The sequence below is a fragment of the Desmodus rotundus genome, chromosome 5, assembly GCF_022682495.2.
Source record: "Desmodus rotundus isolate HL8 chromosome 5, HLdesRot8A.1, whole genome shotgun sequence".
NCBI lineage: Eukaryota > Metazoa > Chordata > Mammalia > Chiroptera > Phyllostomidae > Desmodus > Desmodus rotundus.
This window is the reverse complement of record NC_071391.1, coordinates 40,511,972-40,527,755: the sequence shown is the minus strand read 5'-3', so window position 1 is coordinate 40,527,755 and position 15,784 is coordinate 40,511,972. Positions and strand designations below refer to the sequence as shown.

General features: G+C 47.3%; 1 protein-coding gene across 9 annotated transcripts in view; it reads right to left on the bottom strand.

Moving 5' to 3' along the window:
- The window catches only part of DENND2B (DENN domain containing 2B), a 159,211-nt gene that overhangs the window by 66,933 nt on the left and 76,494 nt on the right, over positions 1–15,784 (bottom strand). The window contains exon 1 of one of the 9 annotated variants that reach the window (XM_053924507.2): positions 7,513–7,644. The exons of the other annotated variants lie outside the window; for them this stretch is intronic. The gene's annotated coding sequence lies outside the window, so the exon portion shown is untranslated. Of the gene's footprint in view, positions 1–7,512; positions 7,645–15,784 lie in introns of those variants that run through there. 9 annotated transcript variants of the gene reach the window in all.

The window sequence follows — 15,784 nt, the reverse complement described above, 5'->3', positions numbered from 1 at the left end:
AATATTTGTTAAATAGACAGACAAATAAAGCAATGATATTGCTCTGCGGAGGTTGCAGTGTTTACTGGGACTTGCTCATCTGATAAGTATTTAGGAATCCCTACCAAAAGCCACTCGCTCACCTAAGATGCTGGGGTCACAACAGTGGAAGAGGCAGATGAGGTTAGACTGCCTCATGCCCCCCTCCCCCGGCTTTGTAAATTAGCACAGGGGGTATGTAAGGTCCCTTCCAATACTGAGATTCCCTGATTCTTAGAGTTAACTAAAACGCATTAAACTGAGAGGAAATAAGATCCCAAAGGCCACAGATAAATCCTACCACCACCACTACTATCCACAAGCCTGGAAATGTAGGCCAAGCTAAGCCCGCCTTCTCAGCTGGGGCGAGGCCTTGTGCTAAGGCAGCATTGTGCTGGATGGACCGCACCGGACCAGAGAAACCAGCTAGGCACTTATCAAAGCCCTCCACCCCCCACTCTGACCAGACAAAGTAGGCCCTATGGGAACGTGAGCTCCCCCAGCCCACCAATGAATAAGGATGCCCCCCCTACGTAATACGAGGTATTTCTAAGAACCTCACCACTCTCAAGGAATTTTAAATTTCCCTGTCAACCTCAAGCAATGATCTTCTGGGGGCCGTCTGCGTGACAACATAGTTACTACGAAAAATTTTCAAAAAAATAATCCCGAGATCTTCTTTGCCGAGGTTGTGTTAGGGCAGTAGCCTTGATTCCAACTGGCAAAGGCATGAAAGTATAACTACAGGCAGCAAAACAGATCACTCAACAGTAATGATTGAGTGGTGCCTGCCTACCTGCATTCGGTAAGTTCCAAGACCCCAGGGGTGCCTGAGACTGCGGGTGGTACCAAACGCTCTACAGCTATGATAAAGTTTAATTTATAAATGAGGCACAGTAAGAGAGTCACAACAATAACTAATACTAAAGGAGAACAATTAGAACAATATACCGCAATAAAAGTTCTATGAATATGGTGTCTCCCCCTCTCTCAGCATCTCTCGTTTGCGAGACGACACAGGCCTAGGGCGTGGGACCCAAGCGAGGTGAACGAGGCAACTGCCACTGACTTTCTGACAAGCACGGGGCCACCTCAACTATAGATCTGATCACCAAGGCAGCTACCAAGTGACCAACGGGCGGAGAGTGCTGACCCCAGTATCCGCAGGTTCTGGGTCTGCAGATACAGCCTACTGCAGGTCAGAACTATTTTTTTATTTTTATTGTTTCACTGTTTACTGAAAGCCAGTGTTCAGGCTCTCTGGGGTGCATTTATTACAAGTGCTTTCGAACGCAGTGCAGACTGCTCCCGGCACACAGGTGGGGCTCTGCTGGAGGCTTACCTCCGCGCGTTTTTGTCTCAGAGTTGTCTTGGTCAACTGGTGCTTTCCTCTGATGTTTGCTCAGTCCCCTCCTCATTCTGTGCTTCAGGGAATATCCTGTGATGGAGTCTATCCTGATGCTGTCTCAATTTAACAGCACACACTTGAAGGAGTTTACAAAGAGCTTGGGAATCAATACAAAGATGTATTTTTTAAAGTTACATTGTTGCTGACATGTACTAAGATGGCTGCATGTGTACCAAATGTGTACAGACATTTTTCTTGTCAAAATGCCCTGAACAATACAGTATAACAACTACTTACACAGCATTTATACTGTATTAGGTATGATAAGTAATCTAGAGATAATTTAAAGAATACAGGAAGATATGCTTTGGTTATATGCAAATATTATGCCACTTTATATAAAGGACTTGAGCATCCATGAGTTTTGGTTCCCACAGGGGGTCCTGGAACTAGTCCCCAGCAGATATTAAGGGACACGGTACACAGTGTGGATACAATGGACAAAGTGATGATTCTCGCTCTGGGAAGGACAGAGCAGAATGGTGCAAGATTTCATCCTGCTACTCAGGCTGGTGCACAACCTAGAACTCCTGCGTTGTTTATCTTGGAATTTTCCATGTAATATTTTAGGGTCACAGTTGGCCACAGGTAACTGAAACCATAGAAAGTGAAACCATGGGTAAGGGGAGACCACTGCACACAATATACCAGGTGTTGTCCTCTTCAAAGTAGTCCTTAGAGGCCTGCACTTTCATTCCAATGCATTCTCAAAGCATTCTGAAGTTGCCATTTGCAAATTGCCCTCAAAGTCCTTGAAATATTCCTGGAGTTTCTCTGAAAGAAAGTCTGCGTCCTTCAAGGGTGCTAACTCATTCAGAACCATGTGACAAAACATGGTGCAAACTAGAGCAATTCATGTTAGCTCAGAATAAGCAGTAACTTATTAAGTTACTTGAATAAGTTGAGTATGCTGCAGACCCTTGATATCAAAGGGGATGTACAATGAGACCATCCCAAGCCTCCACCCTAGAGCACAGCAGTTGTCATTCACTTTGAGGTCACAGAGCCCTGTGAGTATCTTAATAAACCCTAGGAACCCCCATAGGAAATTTATATGCACATAAATTTCTATTGACCATTTTAGTGAGTTCACAAAATCCCAAAGTTCTTCTAAGACTAATTTTAAGAATCCTTATCCTTAAAAAAAAAAGTAGGCAAAGAGGAAGGGAGATGAGACATCTTCCAGAATGTTTTCTGTTATTGAGAGCTCAAAAAAAAAAATCCTTGTCCTTACCCATTTCCCCTGCCTCATAAATGCACAGATTAGTTCGGAAGGGAGGTCCACAGAGCTCAGCAGATACGCCATCGCTGAGCACCGAGCCAGGCTCCCTCGCAACGAGGCACCCTGCTTCCCTGAGTCCTTATTGCACTGTTTCAAACTTCAAAGCCAGCCATTTACATACTACATACCACAGGCCTTCAGGAGTGGTAGAAATAGTTAAATCCAAAAATATTAGATTTACAAATGCCAAGCGTCCTGACACTCACAGTGACATTCTCTAATGCGGTTTGTAAACTAGTGGTGGAGATAGTTCCCAAATAAAAGTCAAATCTATCTTCAGGTAACCACGTCCATCTAGCTGTGCAAGTGCAGATGTGAAGAGCAAGCTGTGGTCACAGCCTGTACTTGTTCCCCTTTCCCAGAGTCCCTAGTCTCCCTGTGGGAAGCATGTGGAATATGCCTCCCCCCCTTCTTCTGGGCCAGGCAGCATGTTCCCCAAGCAGCTCCCAACACCCAAAAGCCACCCAAGTCACATCTGACTCATGCCATCGCTCTCTGTAATGAGCTATGACATGTATCTAAGCTCTTGTATATTTTCATATTTGCAGCCTGCAATTAGGCATTTTTGAGGGATGTAGCTGACTAGTGGTTCTGTTCAGTGACCTATAATTATTCACACAGGCATTGTGGCCAATCCAGGCAACTATCAGGCTGGAGGCGCTCTGAGCTCGGCTCACAGGAGGTCCAGACAACTCTTGTTAGCAACTGGCCTCAGAAGGACCACGCTGCTCCTCCTCGGCTACACAAGGATACGCACCCCTCTTCAGCCCCTTCACCCGCTCCTCATCCACTGCCCTGCTCAGCACACTCCCCAAGCCCAAGTGGTGACACATGTGTGGGCCCAAAGCCCACAAAAATGGCCCACTTTGTTGCAATAGCAATGTCAAGCAACTCCTCTTTTGTTAGTTTGTTTCTGTTCTGCTTGTTTATTTTGTTTTTGTAGATTCCACATTTAAGTAAAATCATCTGGCATTTGTCTTTGTCTGACTTATTTCCCTTAGTAATACCCCCAGGTCCATCCACATGGTTGCAGATGGCAAGATTTCATTCTATTTCATGACTGCAGCGTATTCCACTGTGTGGCACAGCACGCGCGTGCACACACACACACACACACACACACCTGTAGGGCCCAGTGGCACAGCCTCCCCAGTCTGTAAAGCAACTTCTAAAAACTCCCCAGACTTTTCACCTGAGGAAAAATGGGTCCCACCCACCCACCCACGGAATCCCGCAGTCTACTGATGTGCCACTGGGCTGGGGGAACTGACCTGGCCACATCTCCAAGCCAGCCTCTCTGCCACCAGCTGCAGCAGCCTCACTGCTCCCAAAGGCCCAACACATAATTCTCCCCCATGCAAATGCCCACCACCACCCTGCTTCCCCCTACGTCATCCCTGGCTAGGAGGGATGGGCTGGTTAGCCCTAACGATCTGCCCCTAGTGACATTTCATGTGTACCTTTGGCTCCAATAAAAGTTGGCTTCTTTAATGGCAGCTCAAATCCTGATTCTAAACAGAATCAAAGACTCAGCCACTGGCCAGCCCAGTGAGGCTGTGAAACACAGTTGTGGCCCACACTCAGGGCAGCCTGCAGGCTACATGTGAGCTCTGTGTCTAAAATATCGGATGCAAGTTTCCCTTCTTCCCCAGTGCTGCCTCCAAAATACTTTAGAGTGCTTTATACTTTCCAAAGACACTTTCACATGTTATCTCATTTGAGGCTACCAAACAAGCCCAGGTGGTAAATGCAATTGGTATTTTTCTTTATTTTACAAAGGAGACCAAGGCTCAGAAAGGCATTCTTGCCCCAAAGTCTCTCAGCTGCTACATGCAGAACCAGGTCTAGAACTACTTTGTAGTTGTGTGAGCACAGTTCCTCGTATGGCAACAATTATAGGATCAACGGGCTAATACAGTGGTCCCCAACCTTTTTGGCACCACGGATCGGTTTCATGGAAGACCATTTTTCCACAGATGGGGTTAGGGGATGTGGGGGAGGCAGAAGGCAAAGCTGAGGTGGTAATGCAAGGGAGCAAAGTTTTAACACCTAGCCCACCACTCACCTCCTCCAGTTCCCATCAGGCCCCAGACTGGCATCGGTCCGCAGACCGGGGGTTGAGGAGCCCTGGGCTAATATACAAACAGTGCTTGAATGGTGTCTGGCCCACAGTAAGGACTACGTTATTGCTGTTGCTGTCGTCACCATTAAGAGTACTGCTGCCACCACCACCTGGAGCCCCCAGTTCCAAACCTGGCGCTCTTTCCTCTCCATCCTGCCACAGTTTCGCGAGACTCCTCGGGAAGTCGTTCCATCCGACCTCGGGTGAATCCGGGCTGAACCCCAGAACTCTGTCTGTGGAACCTAGAACCCACTGGGCTGTCTTACCACTGCACAAACTCCTTCGTGCTCTTGTGCACCCCCACACACATACACCACCTTTTCTGCAGGTCCGACACTCCACTCTCCTGACCTCTGATGTCACTCGCGCTGTTAGCCCCCCTGCTGTGGCTTGCCCCGCCCACAGCACCCAACTTTCGTTTATATCCAACTCTTCACTCATTTAGTTCCTTCCTTCGACAGTCACTTCACGAGCCCCTGCTGTTTACCAAGCACTGTACTGGGTACCGGCTGACATACTCCTTGCCCTCCAAATACACCAAGTGAGAAGGGCTGGAAGAGGGGGACGCACAGGGGAGGGACAGCACAGAGGCACCAGGAAACAACCCTGCTGGACGGCAGCACAATAGGTTTCGGAGAAGGCAATGCTGACATAGTTACACAGAGTGACTGCGGTTTTCTAGGCAGAAAAGGGAGAGAAGGGCATTCCAAGCTAAGGGAACGGCACGTAGGCAGGGGGACAGGGCAGATTCATGGAGTATGAGAATCTCACTCCGCCGGCAGGGAGGGGCTGTGTGTGTGTTTCAGAGTCAGAGAGAGGCGGAGACAGACAGAAACAGAGAGACACAGAGACAGACGGACAAAGGGAAGAGAGGAAAATGAGATGTGGGACAGTGAGCCCACACTGCCTGGGGGTGGCAGGCGGCTGGGACAACAAACATCACGTCTGCCTTTCCCTGGGCTGAGGGGCAATCCCGACTCCCTGACTTTGCTTACAGTGTATTAATTCTAAATGCAAAATCCTTTAACAATTGTTTTCTCTCTCTGTGTCTTTCCCTCCTTCCAAATAAACGCTGTTTATCCCTATTCTCATTTCTGCCCCGCTCTGCGCCCTGAGTTTTAGTGCCAGCGCTTTAACACAAACCCAGCTTCACGTCCTGAGTGAAACATAATTTCACAGGAATGTAATTCTGGAATGATCTCATTGAAAAAGCACATCCAGCAAAGGCCATGAGCAAACTTCGGGCCAGCCCATTCACACCCAGAGCCAAGGAGATCACAGACCCCTTTCCCTTAAATGGAGACTGTGTCGGGGGCCCCAAAGCGAAGCACACCCACTGCCCACAGCCAGCCAGCCAGCCTGCTTGCAGACTGGGGCCTAGGCCCAGAGCAGCGACTACCACAAACCATTCTGCACAGTGCAAGGAGAGACTCCAGAGAGCATCCAAGGGAACAGCCTTCACCACAGAGATACTCCCCGTGTCCCTAGGAGGGCTCTGGCTCCAGGCCGAGAGACACCAGCTGAAACTATTAACACTCCCCGACCCCCAGCCCCCAGCCCATCAGACAGAAGAATGTCCAGAAGCCACGCTTCTAAGCATCCTCCCCTAGCTGCCTGCCTTCCCTGACTCTCTGAAACTCAGCTGTTATCCAACCCTACTGAGGGAGTCAGAAAGTAGGGTATTTAACTCTAAAAGTAGATGTCAAAGCCAGCTCTAGCCCAGCATAGCAGAGCTGAGACGAAGTGGGGTTGGGGAAGAAATACATACTCTGACAGACTTTCAAAAATCCTAGCCGAGCCCTGGCCAGGTGGCTCAGTTGGTTGGAGCTTTGTCCCACGCACCAAAAAGGTTGCAGGTTTGATTCCAGTCAAGGCATATACCTAGGTTTCAGGTTAGAGCCATGGTCCAGGCACATATGGGAGGCATCTGATTAATGTTTCTCTCTCACACTGATGTCTGTCTGTCTGTCTCTCTCTCTCTCCCCCTTCTTCTCTCTACAATCAATGAACATGTCCTCGGGAGAGGATTTAAAAAAAAATTCAAGCTGAAAAATCACCAAGTTGTAATCTTTAGAAAAAATATTCTCACCCCAAATCTGTACCCACCCCCAATGGATCCTCATAAAATGGATCCGAAAAGGAAGAAAAAACATGAATGGCTTGCAGGGGCTACAGGAGCTCTCTGTACTATCCTTACAATTGTTCTATAAATCTAAAACTATTTTATTTTATTTTTTAAAAGATTTTATTTATTCATTTTTTTAGAGAGAGGGGAAGGGGGAGAGAGAGGGAGAGAAACATTAATGTGTGGTTGTCTCTCATGCGCCCCCTACTGGGGACCTGGCCTATAACCCAGATACATGCCCTGACTGGGAATCGAACTGGAGACCCTTCGGTTCACAAGCCCATGCTCAATCCACTGAGCTACACCAGCCAGGGCCTAAAACTATTTTAAAGTAAAAAGTCTTCTAAAATCAATGGGTTGGTTTCCTCTACAAGAAATAAGGGGGAAAGAGTGGTCTTGTATACATTCCAGCTCTGCCCCTACTAGCAATGATGCCGTGGAGGAGTTACCCAAACTTTCTAAGCTTCAGCTTCCTCATCTACGACACGGAGATGACAGTTCCAACCACAGCATGTTGCTGCGCAGATTAAGGAAGGTATCGCACGCAAGGGACTTACCACTGCCGAAGTGCTTTCTTCCTGGGCAGCAGCAGTTTCTCAGCTCAGTCAGCCTCTACCTCGGGTTCCTGGCAACTGCCGCTGGAGGCCCTACCTCACTCCACAGCCCTACCTGTCTTTATGATTTACAGTCTCTTCCACTTACGACATTACACTTTAAGCCCACAGTAATCGCCCAAAGAGCTGAAGGCCGCCTTACAGCAAGTTCCAACTAGTGAAAGCACACCTTTGTTGACAGAAATATGTTCTTCTTCCTGCTTTCCCTTCCTCCAACAGCATCCAATGCCACTGCCGTGAGCTGAATTACTTTCCTGAGGTCGGCAGGGGTCAACCAGAGGGAAAGCCGGAAAATGACAGAGTTGGGCTTCCAGTATGATAAGCTGTCCACAATGCGGGGTGGGCAGGGCAAATATGCTCTCAAAGTTGCCACAAAAGACTCTTCACCCTCCGCACCACCACTACCACCCACCCTCCACACCCTCACCCCTCCCGGCACCCTCCATGGTCTCACAGACAGCTGGGCTGAAAAACTGTAAATCCACCCAGTCAATGGGCACAATGAGTTCCTCAAAGCCAAGAGCCAAGCCCCAAGGCTGAGCATGAAGTCATCCCCAACCCTTGGAGCCAGACTCTCAAGCCTCAGCCACCCTGACTCCTGGCTCCATGATGTGCTGTCCATGTGCCCTCTGGGAAACTCAGGTGATGGGACAGTGGACAGGTGAAGGGACAGGGGCCCCAGCCTGGTCTTATAAGTGGATGGGCTGGAGGCCAAGAAGAGAATCAGGCAGAGAAAGGTATGGCTCTGACGCTACATTCTCTCTTTGAGATCACTCACTCACAAGGATACCAGATCCTTAAAACACTCCCCTAAACCAAAGCAGAAGTCCAATCTCACCCTGAAAATTTAGTGTCCAAATAAGGGATCAGTCAGGGCTAGAAGTTAGCCTGTTCCAACTTTGAAAAGCCCTACGAGAGAAGCAGTTCCCAGGCTTAGGATTCCACTGACAGGTTGTAACCCCTCGAAGCACTAATGGGCACATTCTAGTGGCTAATTTCACTGACCTTCCAGATGGCTGAATTGGGGACACACCCCAGCTGAGGCCCAAGGACATTAGTTCCTGGCAGGGAGTATGCGAAAGCTCAGCGGCCCAGCCATGCCAGATAACAGCTCCAGCTTCAAGGACAAATTTTCGGAAGCAGAGCCCAGGAAGAAGATGTCCTTGGAGCCGTTTCTTATTTAACCACATAAGAGCCAAACATAGTCAAATATGAAGAAACTAGCTATATCATCTTTTGTGCAATTTTTTCTCAGCTCATCGCTTCATATCTAGTTTACTACAATGATCTGATTACATACGGAGTGCTTCATCAAGTGCCAGCCCATGGGAAGCACTAAATAAATGTAAAGTATTACTGTTATCAATATCAGTTCCCTTTATTCTTCCATCCAGTCCTCCTTGCTCATAAATGGCAAACTTAGCATCCTGGAACATCAATAGCATGTCATTCCTCTGGGGTCCTTAACTGCCAATCACATCATACCCAGATTCTTCCACTTCCTCCAGCACCTTGTCAAACGCTACCCACCAACCTCCATTCCCTCTTCCTTTCTCCTCTTCAACCACCCTCCTCCCTACCCCCACACCCTTCATGCCCCTCCACCTGAAGACACACACACAAATGCACTTCTCTCTCCAGACAGGACACCTGCTCCAAAAATGTCCATTGCTGCCTCCATGCTTTTGTGCTGAGACCATTTCCAGCCTAGAGCACTCCCCTTCCTCTCTGCTTATCCACATCCTATCTGTGCTCCAAGGCCCAGTCGAAGGTCCCTCTTAAGCGGAGGCTAGGAAATCATTCCATCCCCAATGACCAGGCACTTGCTCTGTGCCAGGCACTAGGCCAGGCACCGAGGACACAATAAGGAAAACAACACAATCCTACAGGCTCCTAATTGGTGGGTGGGGCTTCAACATGAACCTCCCTGCTCACCTGAATGGTGAGTCAACCATTCAGGGTAGGGGAGTCAACCACCAGACCCTACAGGCAGCTTGCTATGATACTTGTGGGGGTTGCGGTGAGCAAGGGACATAAAGTACAGTGGGGTGAGGTCTTCTTGCCTCTCCTTCAACCTTTCTAAGAAGCCAGCCAGGCCGGGTGGTTTGGAGCGTATTGTTGCAAGAACCGTCATTCTCTGACCAGCTTGAGTAGCACTGCCTTCTGCCCGATTTAAAGTTTTATTAGCTTCACAGCTAGGCTGGGTCCCACCCCATTCAATAACAGCCCTTGTCAACTCCTCCTGCTAAGGTCCAGAGGCAGAGCCTCACAGTCCTTCCCTAAGCCAGAGAATAGAGAAAACAACCAATGCTTTCCTCGAAAGGTCCCAGACCTCCTGCCACCGTGACTGCACAGGTGACAGAGGTCACATGGAGGTGACCCCCTCGGGCCCCTCCAGAGCAAGATGCAATTCTCAGACCCTAATAGTCACTCCACTCCTCTCTGCCCTAGTCAAGACAAGTTGTCAGAATATGAGTTAGGTTGCTATTATTATAGGGATCATCCTGCATGCCTCCTACGTTATAAAAAGAGGTAACCCACTCACATGTATCTTGTACATTAACTCCTGTAGTAATAAACACAGTAACCATGACATAACAGGACATATCCTATCGCCGCAGCTCCTTTCCCCCCACATAACTCAGAAACGGAAGAGGTTTTCCAGGTGTAACCTTAGATACCTTGGAGAACCAGGGAGGAAGGGAGAACACCTAATCTGTCCCTACTTGTATTTCCAGCAATGGAGACTCACAGTCTTCCTCATCACAGCCTACCTGAAGAAGCCCATCTCATAGGAGATGCAACTGTTACTTCTTATGGCACTAACTACTCAGGCTCCCGCTGATAAGACCACCCGTCCCAGCAGGCTGAATCAGTCTCAGCCCATGCTAAGGAAGCTCTCACCTCTCTGGAGCTTACCCAAACCACCAGTTACACGTTTAGGTGTGCAGATCTTAGGGGGCTTTTATAGTCAGGATAGCCGGAAAGGCCATGGCTGCTGCTGACCAATGTACACCACCTGTGAGCACCCCAAGGGATCAATGAGCAAAGCCTCAAAGAGAGGGCAGGACAGAAGGGAAGAAGCTGCCATCGGCCCTCAGGTCACCAGCCTGGAGGAGTGTCTGCCTGAGCAAAGCTTTGCATCCAAATGAAGCAAGCAGCTAGTCTTTGAAACCTGTGGCATCCAGAGTGTCATCTCCTCCTCGACTGCCAGGCTCCCCCCACTCAGCCACCCCTACCAGGAGGCAGATGGCTGAAGGCTGGAGGGAGGGCCTGGGGCACACTAAGTATCCTCAGAGGCTTAGCTGCACATTTTCAGCCCCCTTCCACCCAGCCCCTCTCCCTGCCCCTGACAACTCAAAGTTTCAGTCTCTGCATGTATCTATGTGCCTGAGTGTCTGTGTTTTATTTATACTACCCATGTCTGTTGCTAGCAACAGAAACAAAGTACTTTAAGGCAGAAAAGGCAAGTCAGCCAACTGGCTTGCTGCTCCTGGTCCTGCTTCCAGCTCAGGGAAGAGGCTGGTCAAGGATGAGTCAAGTTCCAGTCTCTCATGGTTCCTACAGCCCCTCGTCCTTGGGGGACAGGCATGGTCACTGCCAGGTGGGCCTCAGACACCAGCCCTCCCTCTCCTTCTCTGGAAGTCACACCCTGAATACCTCATCCCCTCACCTGCCCAGGTGCTGACTACTGTGGGAAAGCAGAGCTTCCAAAGCCAGACCTCAGGAAGCCCCCCTCCTCCCTTGTACACTAGGAGGCTGTACAGATGAACAGGCATTGTCTCCCAGACCCAGACTCCAGAGAACCAGCCCAAGGCCAAGTTTTACCTTTATGTCCTTTCCCATCTTCAGTTATTCTGCTACTGATAATCTTCCAAGTTCTAGTATTAGGCTGCTCAACGAAATCGCAAGTAATTGCTGATCACTACTTTATTTTCAGCAGAGAGAAGAAAACGTGAGAGGTGATTCTTGCACTCAAGGAGCTCACAGACTAACTGAGGGAAATGAGACGCAATAGGAAATAATTCAAATGCAAGATGCAGACCAAAAGCACTCTGAAGTACAATAGGTGGGAGTGGAGGGGCTGGAGTAGCTCGGGACAGGATTTCCGTGGGAGAGGAAATGTGAGCCAGACCTTCAAGACAAACAGTAATTGGACAGAATGAGACGGGAGGCTGTTTGAGATGAAGAGCTAGACAATGACACCAGGTCCCAGGGCAGGAAGGACGGCAAATGTCATGCCTGTAGTGTTCTCCCTTATCCAGCTGCGGCTCAGCCTTGGGAGGCAGGGAGGAAAGAGGCCGGCCTGACTTGACGAGAATAAAACCCTCACCACAGAGTCACCACACTCTCCAGTCCCTCTGCTCCTACCTCTGCCAAGAGCTTTCTCAGTGTTTCCTTTTCCCCTACTCCTCTGAAATCCTCTCCTCTGCAGTGCATAGAACGCAGGCCGCCCAACTCCCTACGCCCAAAAACATCCCGACGGAACTCTTGGACTCAAGGCTCCTGCTCCCACAACAGGACAAGTTTCGGGCTCTCCCAATTGCAAGAGGAGACAACGTGGGTCAGCAGCTTGTCTCTTCTTCTGCGGGTCTACGTCAAGCTAAGTCTGGTTCTTTATCAACTAGAGCAGGAGAAGGGGTCTGAAATTGTTAGTACAGTCTCTCCTCTTTCCACGCACACATACGATTACACGTGCATTCAACTAAAACATACCGAACAGCAACCATGCGTGAACTGAAAGGCTTAGTGCTGGTGGGAACTCCAAGCACATCAGGCACACGTCCGTCCTCAAATAGCTTACGTTCTAGTAAGGTGGGTACAATAGACACAAATAGACATAATAGACATAAAGATAGACATAAAGACAACAAATACCAGGAAGACTGCGTTAAGTGTCATTAGGAGGCGGAAACATATGACTTAGGTAGAGGGGGATTATTTCCAAGTGAAGAAGCAGGAAGGTTTCATAGAGAGGGGTGCCCTAGCTCTGGGCCAGCAGATCAAATGGCAAGAGGATAAAGGGGCAACCCTGAGCCGATGGAACTACAAGAGCAGAGTCTTGGAGGCAGAAAAGTGACAGACACATGAAGAACAGCAAGACGTTCAATCTCGTGGGAGTTTAGCTGCAAGTAGACCCGGGAGAAGGAAGAGCTAGAAAGACAGAGAAAAGTCAGATCTTAGAGCCAAGTTAAGGGTCTTATATTTTCTCTGGGAAATCACAGATATTTTCTGAGGAAGGAACGATGGGTCAGGAATTGTTATGCTTCTGAAAGATGAAGCAGTATGTACTCAGAAATCTAGGGGCTACAGCAGAAAAATTCGACCATGAAGCCCACCAGGACTGAAGATGACAGGAAGCATAAGAGAAGGAAGGAGCTCCAGCAATCAAGCACCTGCCTGGAATTCTTGTCTTTGCGGTTCAGGCTGAATAGGAAAAGAAGTGGGTAGTCCCACGGGCAACTGAGAGGCTGTACAAACCAGGGAAAGGCCAGAGAACCAGCTGTGTGGAGTGGACGATGAAGGAATAGGAGGTGTAAACATTCAGGAGACTGGGGAAGGAAGGGAATTTCAAAGTTTAGGATCCTGAAAATGGAAAATGTCCAAGTGAGGAGGTTAAAGGGATGGCCATGCTATGAGCACCTTAAAAGGAATGAAGACAGAGTCTTAGAGTTGAAAAGACTGAGAGACTGTGAGGCCAGAGCGCTGAAGGATTCTCAGTGTAAACTCTCAAGTCCATAATAATTATGCCAGGAAGGGGCCACATGAAGACGGTTGCAAGCAATTAACATGGAAGTCAAGTGCTGACTCCCTAGTCAGTGCCAAGAGCGAGGAGGGGAGATATATGTGAAGGGAGAGACTGACTTCACATGGGCCAGGCTGCCAGGCAGGGCTAGAAACAAGATAAGCGAGAACAGAGTGAGATCTGGGGATGAAGTTGCTTCGTGTGAGTGAGCTCTTCATAGAAAAACCATGTTTCAGCTATAATAAAAAGATAACAATACTCAAGGAAAAGGCAGAAAACAGGAGGCGGTACCACTTTTGTCTACCAGATCAGGCAAGATGGTAGAACTATAACGAGAGAAAGGCAAGGTGTGATGAATGGGGTATCTTCATACACTGGGGGAGGTGCCTTAAATTGGCACAACTTTTAAAAGACAAGCCACAAGCAGGAAGAAAATAACTGCAAAGTACAGAATACAAACTTTGAAAATCAAGAGGAAAGAAGAAAAAAACAACTGAAAAACACGTAAAAGATATGAACAGACAAGTCGAAGAAAAGGAATCCCAAATAGTCAATCACATATGAAGCAACGCCCAAGCTCTCTGGTAAACCAGGAAAATGCAAATTAAAGCAATGAGATATTATTTCATATTCATCGGGTTGGGAAACACTGAGAGGTGTGGAATCTCTGAGCATTGGCAAGGATCTGGGGAAATGAAAACATGAGCACTCTGCTGGTAAATCCACACAAGGCTCATGGAGAGCACTCTGGCAGAGCCTAGCAAAGCTGGAGAGCGCGCCCCACCGCAGGTACCGAGGGCACGTGAACTCTTGCGCACTCCTTACACAAGGATGCTCATCACAGCATTGTTTTTAATCCACAAAAAGCAGAAATACTTTCACCATCTCCCTGTCATACAACGGTGCATCATGGGCCGATTAAAGTGAATGATTTTACACACGCATACTTTTCAAAAATGTTGAGTGAAAAAAATCAAGCAGCAAAAAGGCTGCATGCAGGAAGGCTGTCATGTGCATGGAATTTTAAAATACAGAACAGTACACCTTAGTTATGGACACACATATATAAAAGGGTAAGATATACATGGTGATGAAGCATAGCAATTGTAGGGAGAAAGGACTGGGGAAAGATTCAGTCATTTCTGTCATATTAAAAATTCTCTTAAATAGGTGCTCTGAAATAAACATGGTAAAATGTCAATATTCATTAAATTTGGGTGACAGGTACATAGGTTTTTTATTACATAAATTCTTTTCTTTTCCATATACTTAAAATTAAAATACTATTACATAATTTAAGTATATTACATACCTTTTGATTTGCCAATTCCATTTCTAGATATTTATCCTGAACTTATACAAGTAGGAACAGATGGATAGCTATATAGATCTATACCACCACATAGCTTTTAATACAAAATAATAAAAATAACCCAAAAGTCCATCATCCAGGAGATTAATTAAGTAATGACTCGTCCATACAATGGAATTGTATGCAGCAGTAAAGACTACAAAGTAATATTAGTCCAAAAAGTAACTTACAGAATAATGGCTGTATGGCACCTACGAACCAGTACAGACATTCTCTTAGCACGTGTATCTTCCTTCTGGGTGTGTTATTCCTATTCCACAAGCCCCCAGAGGGCTATGTTTGTATATATTTTTTAAAAAGCTCATCTAGAACATATATGAAAAAAGATGCAAAGGAATATATACCAAAAAATTAACAGTAATTCTGTTATTTCTGGTAGAAGAATATGTGCTTTTTCTTTGCTTTCTTTCTAATATTTTTATATACAAGTATTCTGCAATGAGCAGGTATTTCTTTTATTATTTTTTAAAGATTTTATTTATTTATTTTAGAGAGAGGGGAAGGGAAAGAAAAAGAGGAGAGAAACATCAATGTGTGGTTGCCTCTCACACACCCCCTTCTGTGAACCTGGACCATAACCCAGGCATGTGCCCTGACTGGGAATCGAACCCGTGACCCTTTGGTTCACAGTCCAGCACTCACTCCACTGAATCACCCCAGCCAGGGCTATTTCTTTTATTATTAAAAAAAAATCAATAAAGTGAGTTAATTTTGCACAAAAGAATAGAAACAGGAAATAAGGGTGAGTTGGTCTGCCAATAGCAAAAGGGTTTTACCTGGACTAATGCAAGAGGTTAGCAAAAGAGAGAGAGAGAGATTGCAGGCAGCAATGTAACAACAGCTCTGCACAAACAAGAGCAGGAAGAAGGCGCTGAGGTTTTCACCTGGGGTGAGAATTTTCAGGAACATGAAGGCAGCAAGAGGTGGGGGGTCAGCTGGGGAGAGCAATCCCTGCCTGAAGGGCAAAAAGTAGGAGTCAGAGAGAACTACACAGTTCCCAAATCCCTCACAAAACATTAATAATAATTCATACTCTGTTTCACATTCTGAACCTGCCATGGAGGCCAGCTTCTTTTTTTTTTAATTTCTATTTATTT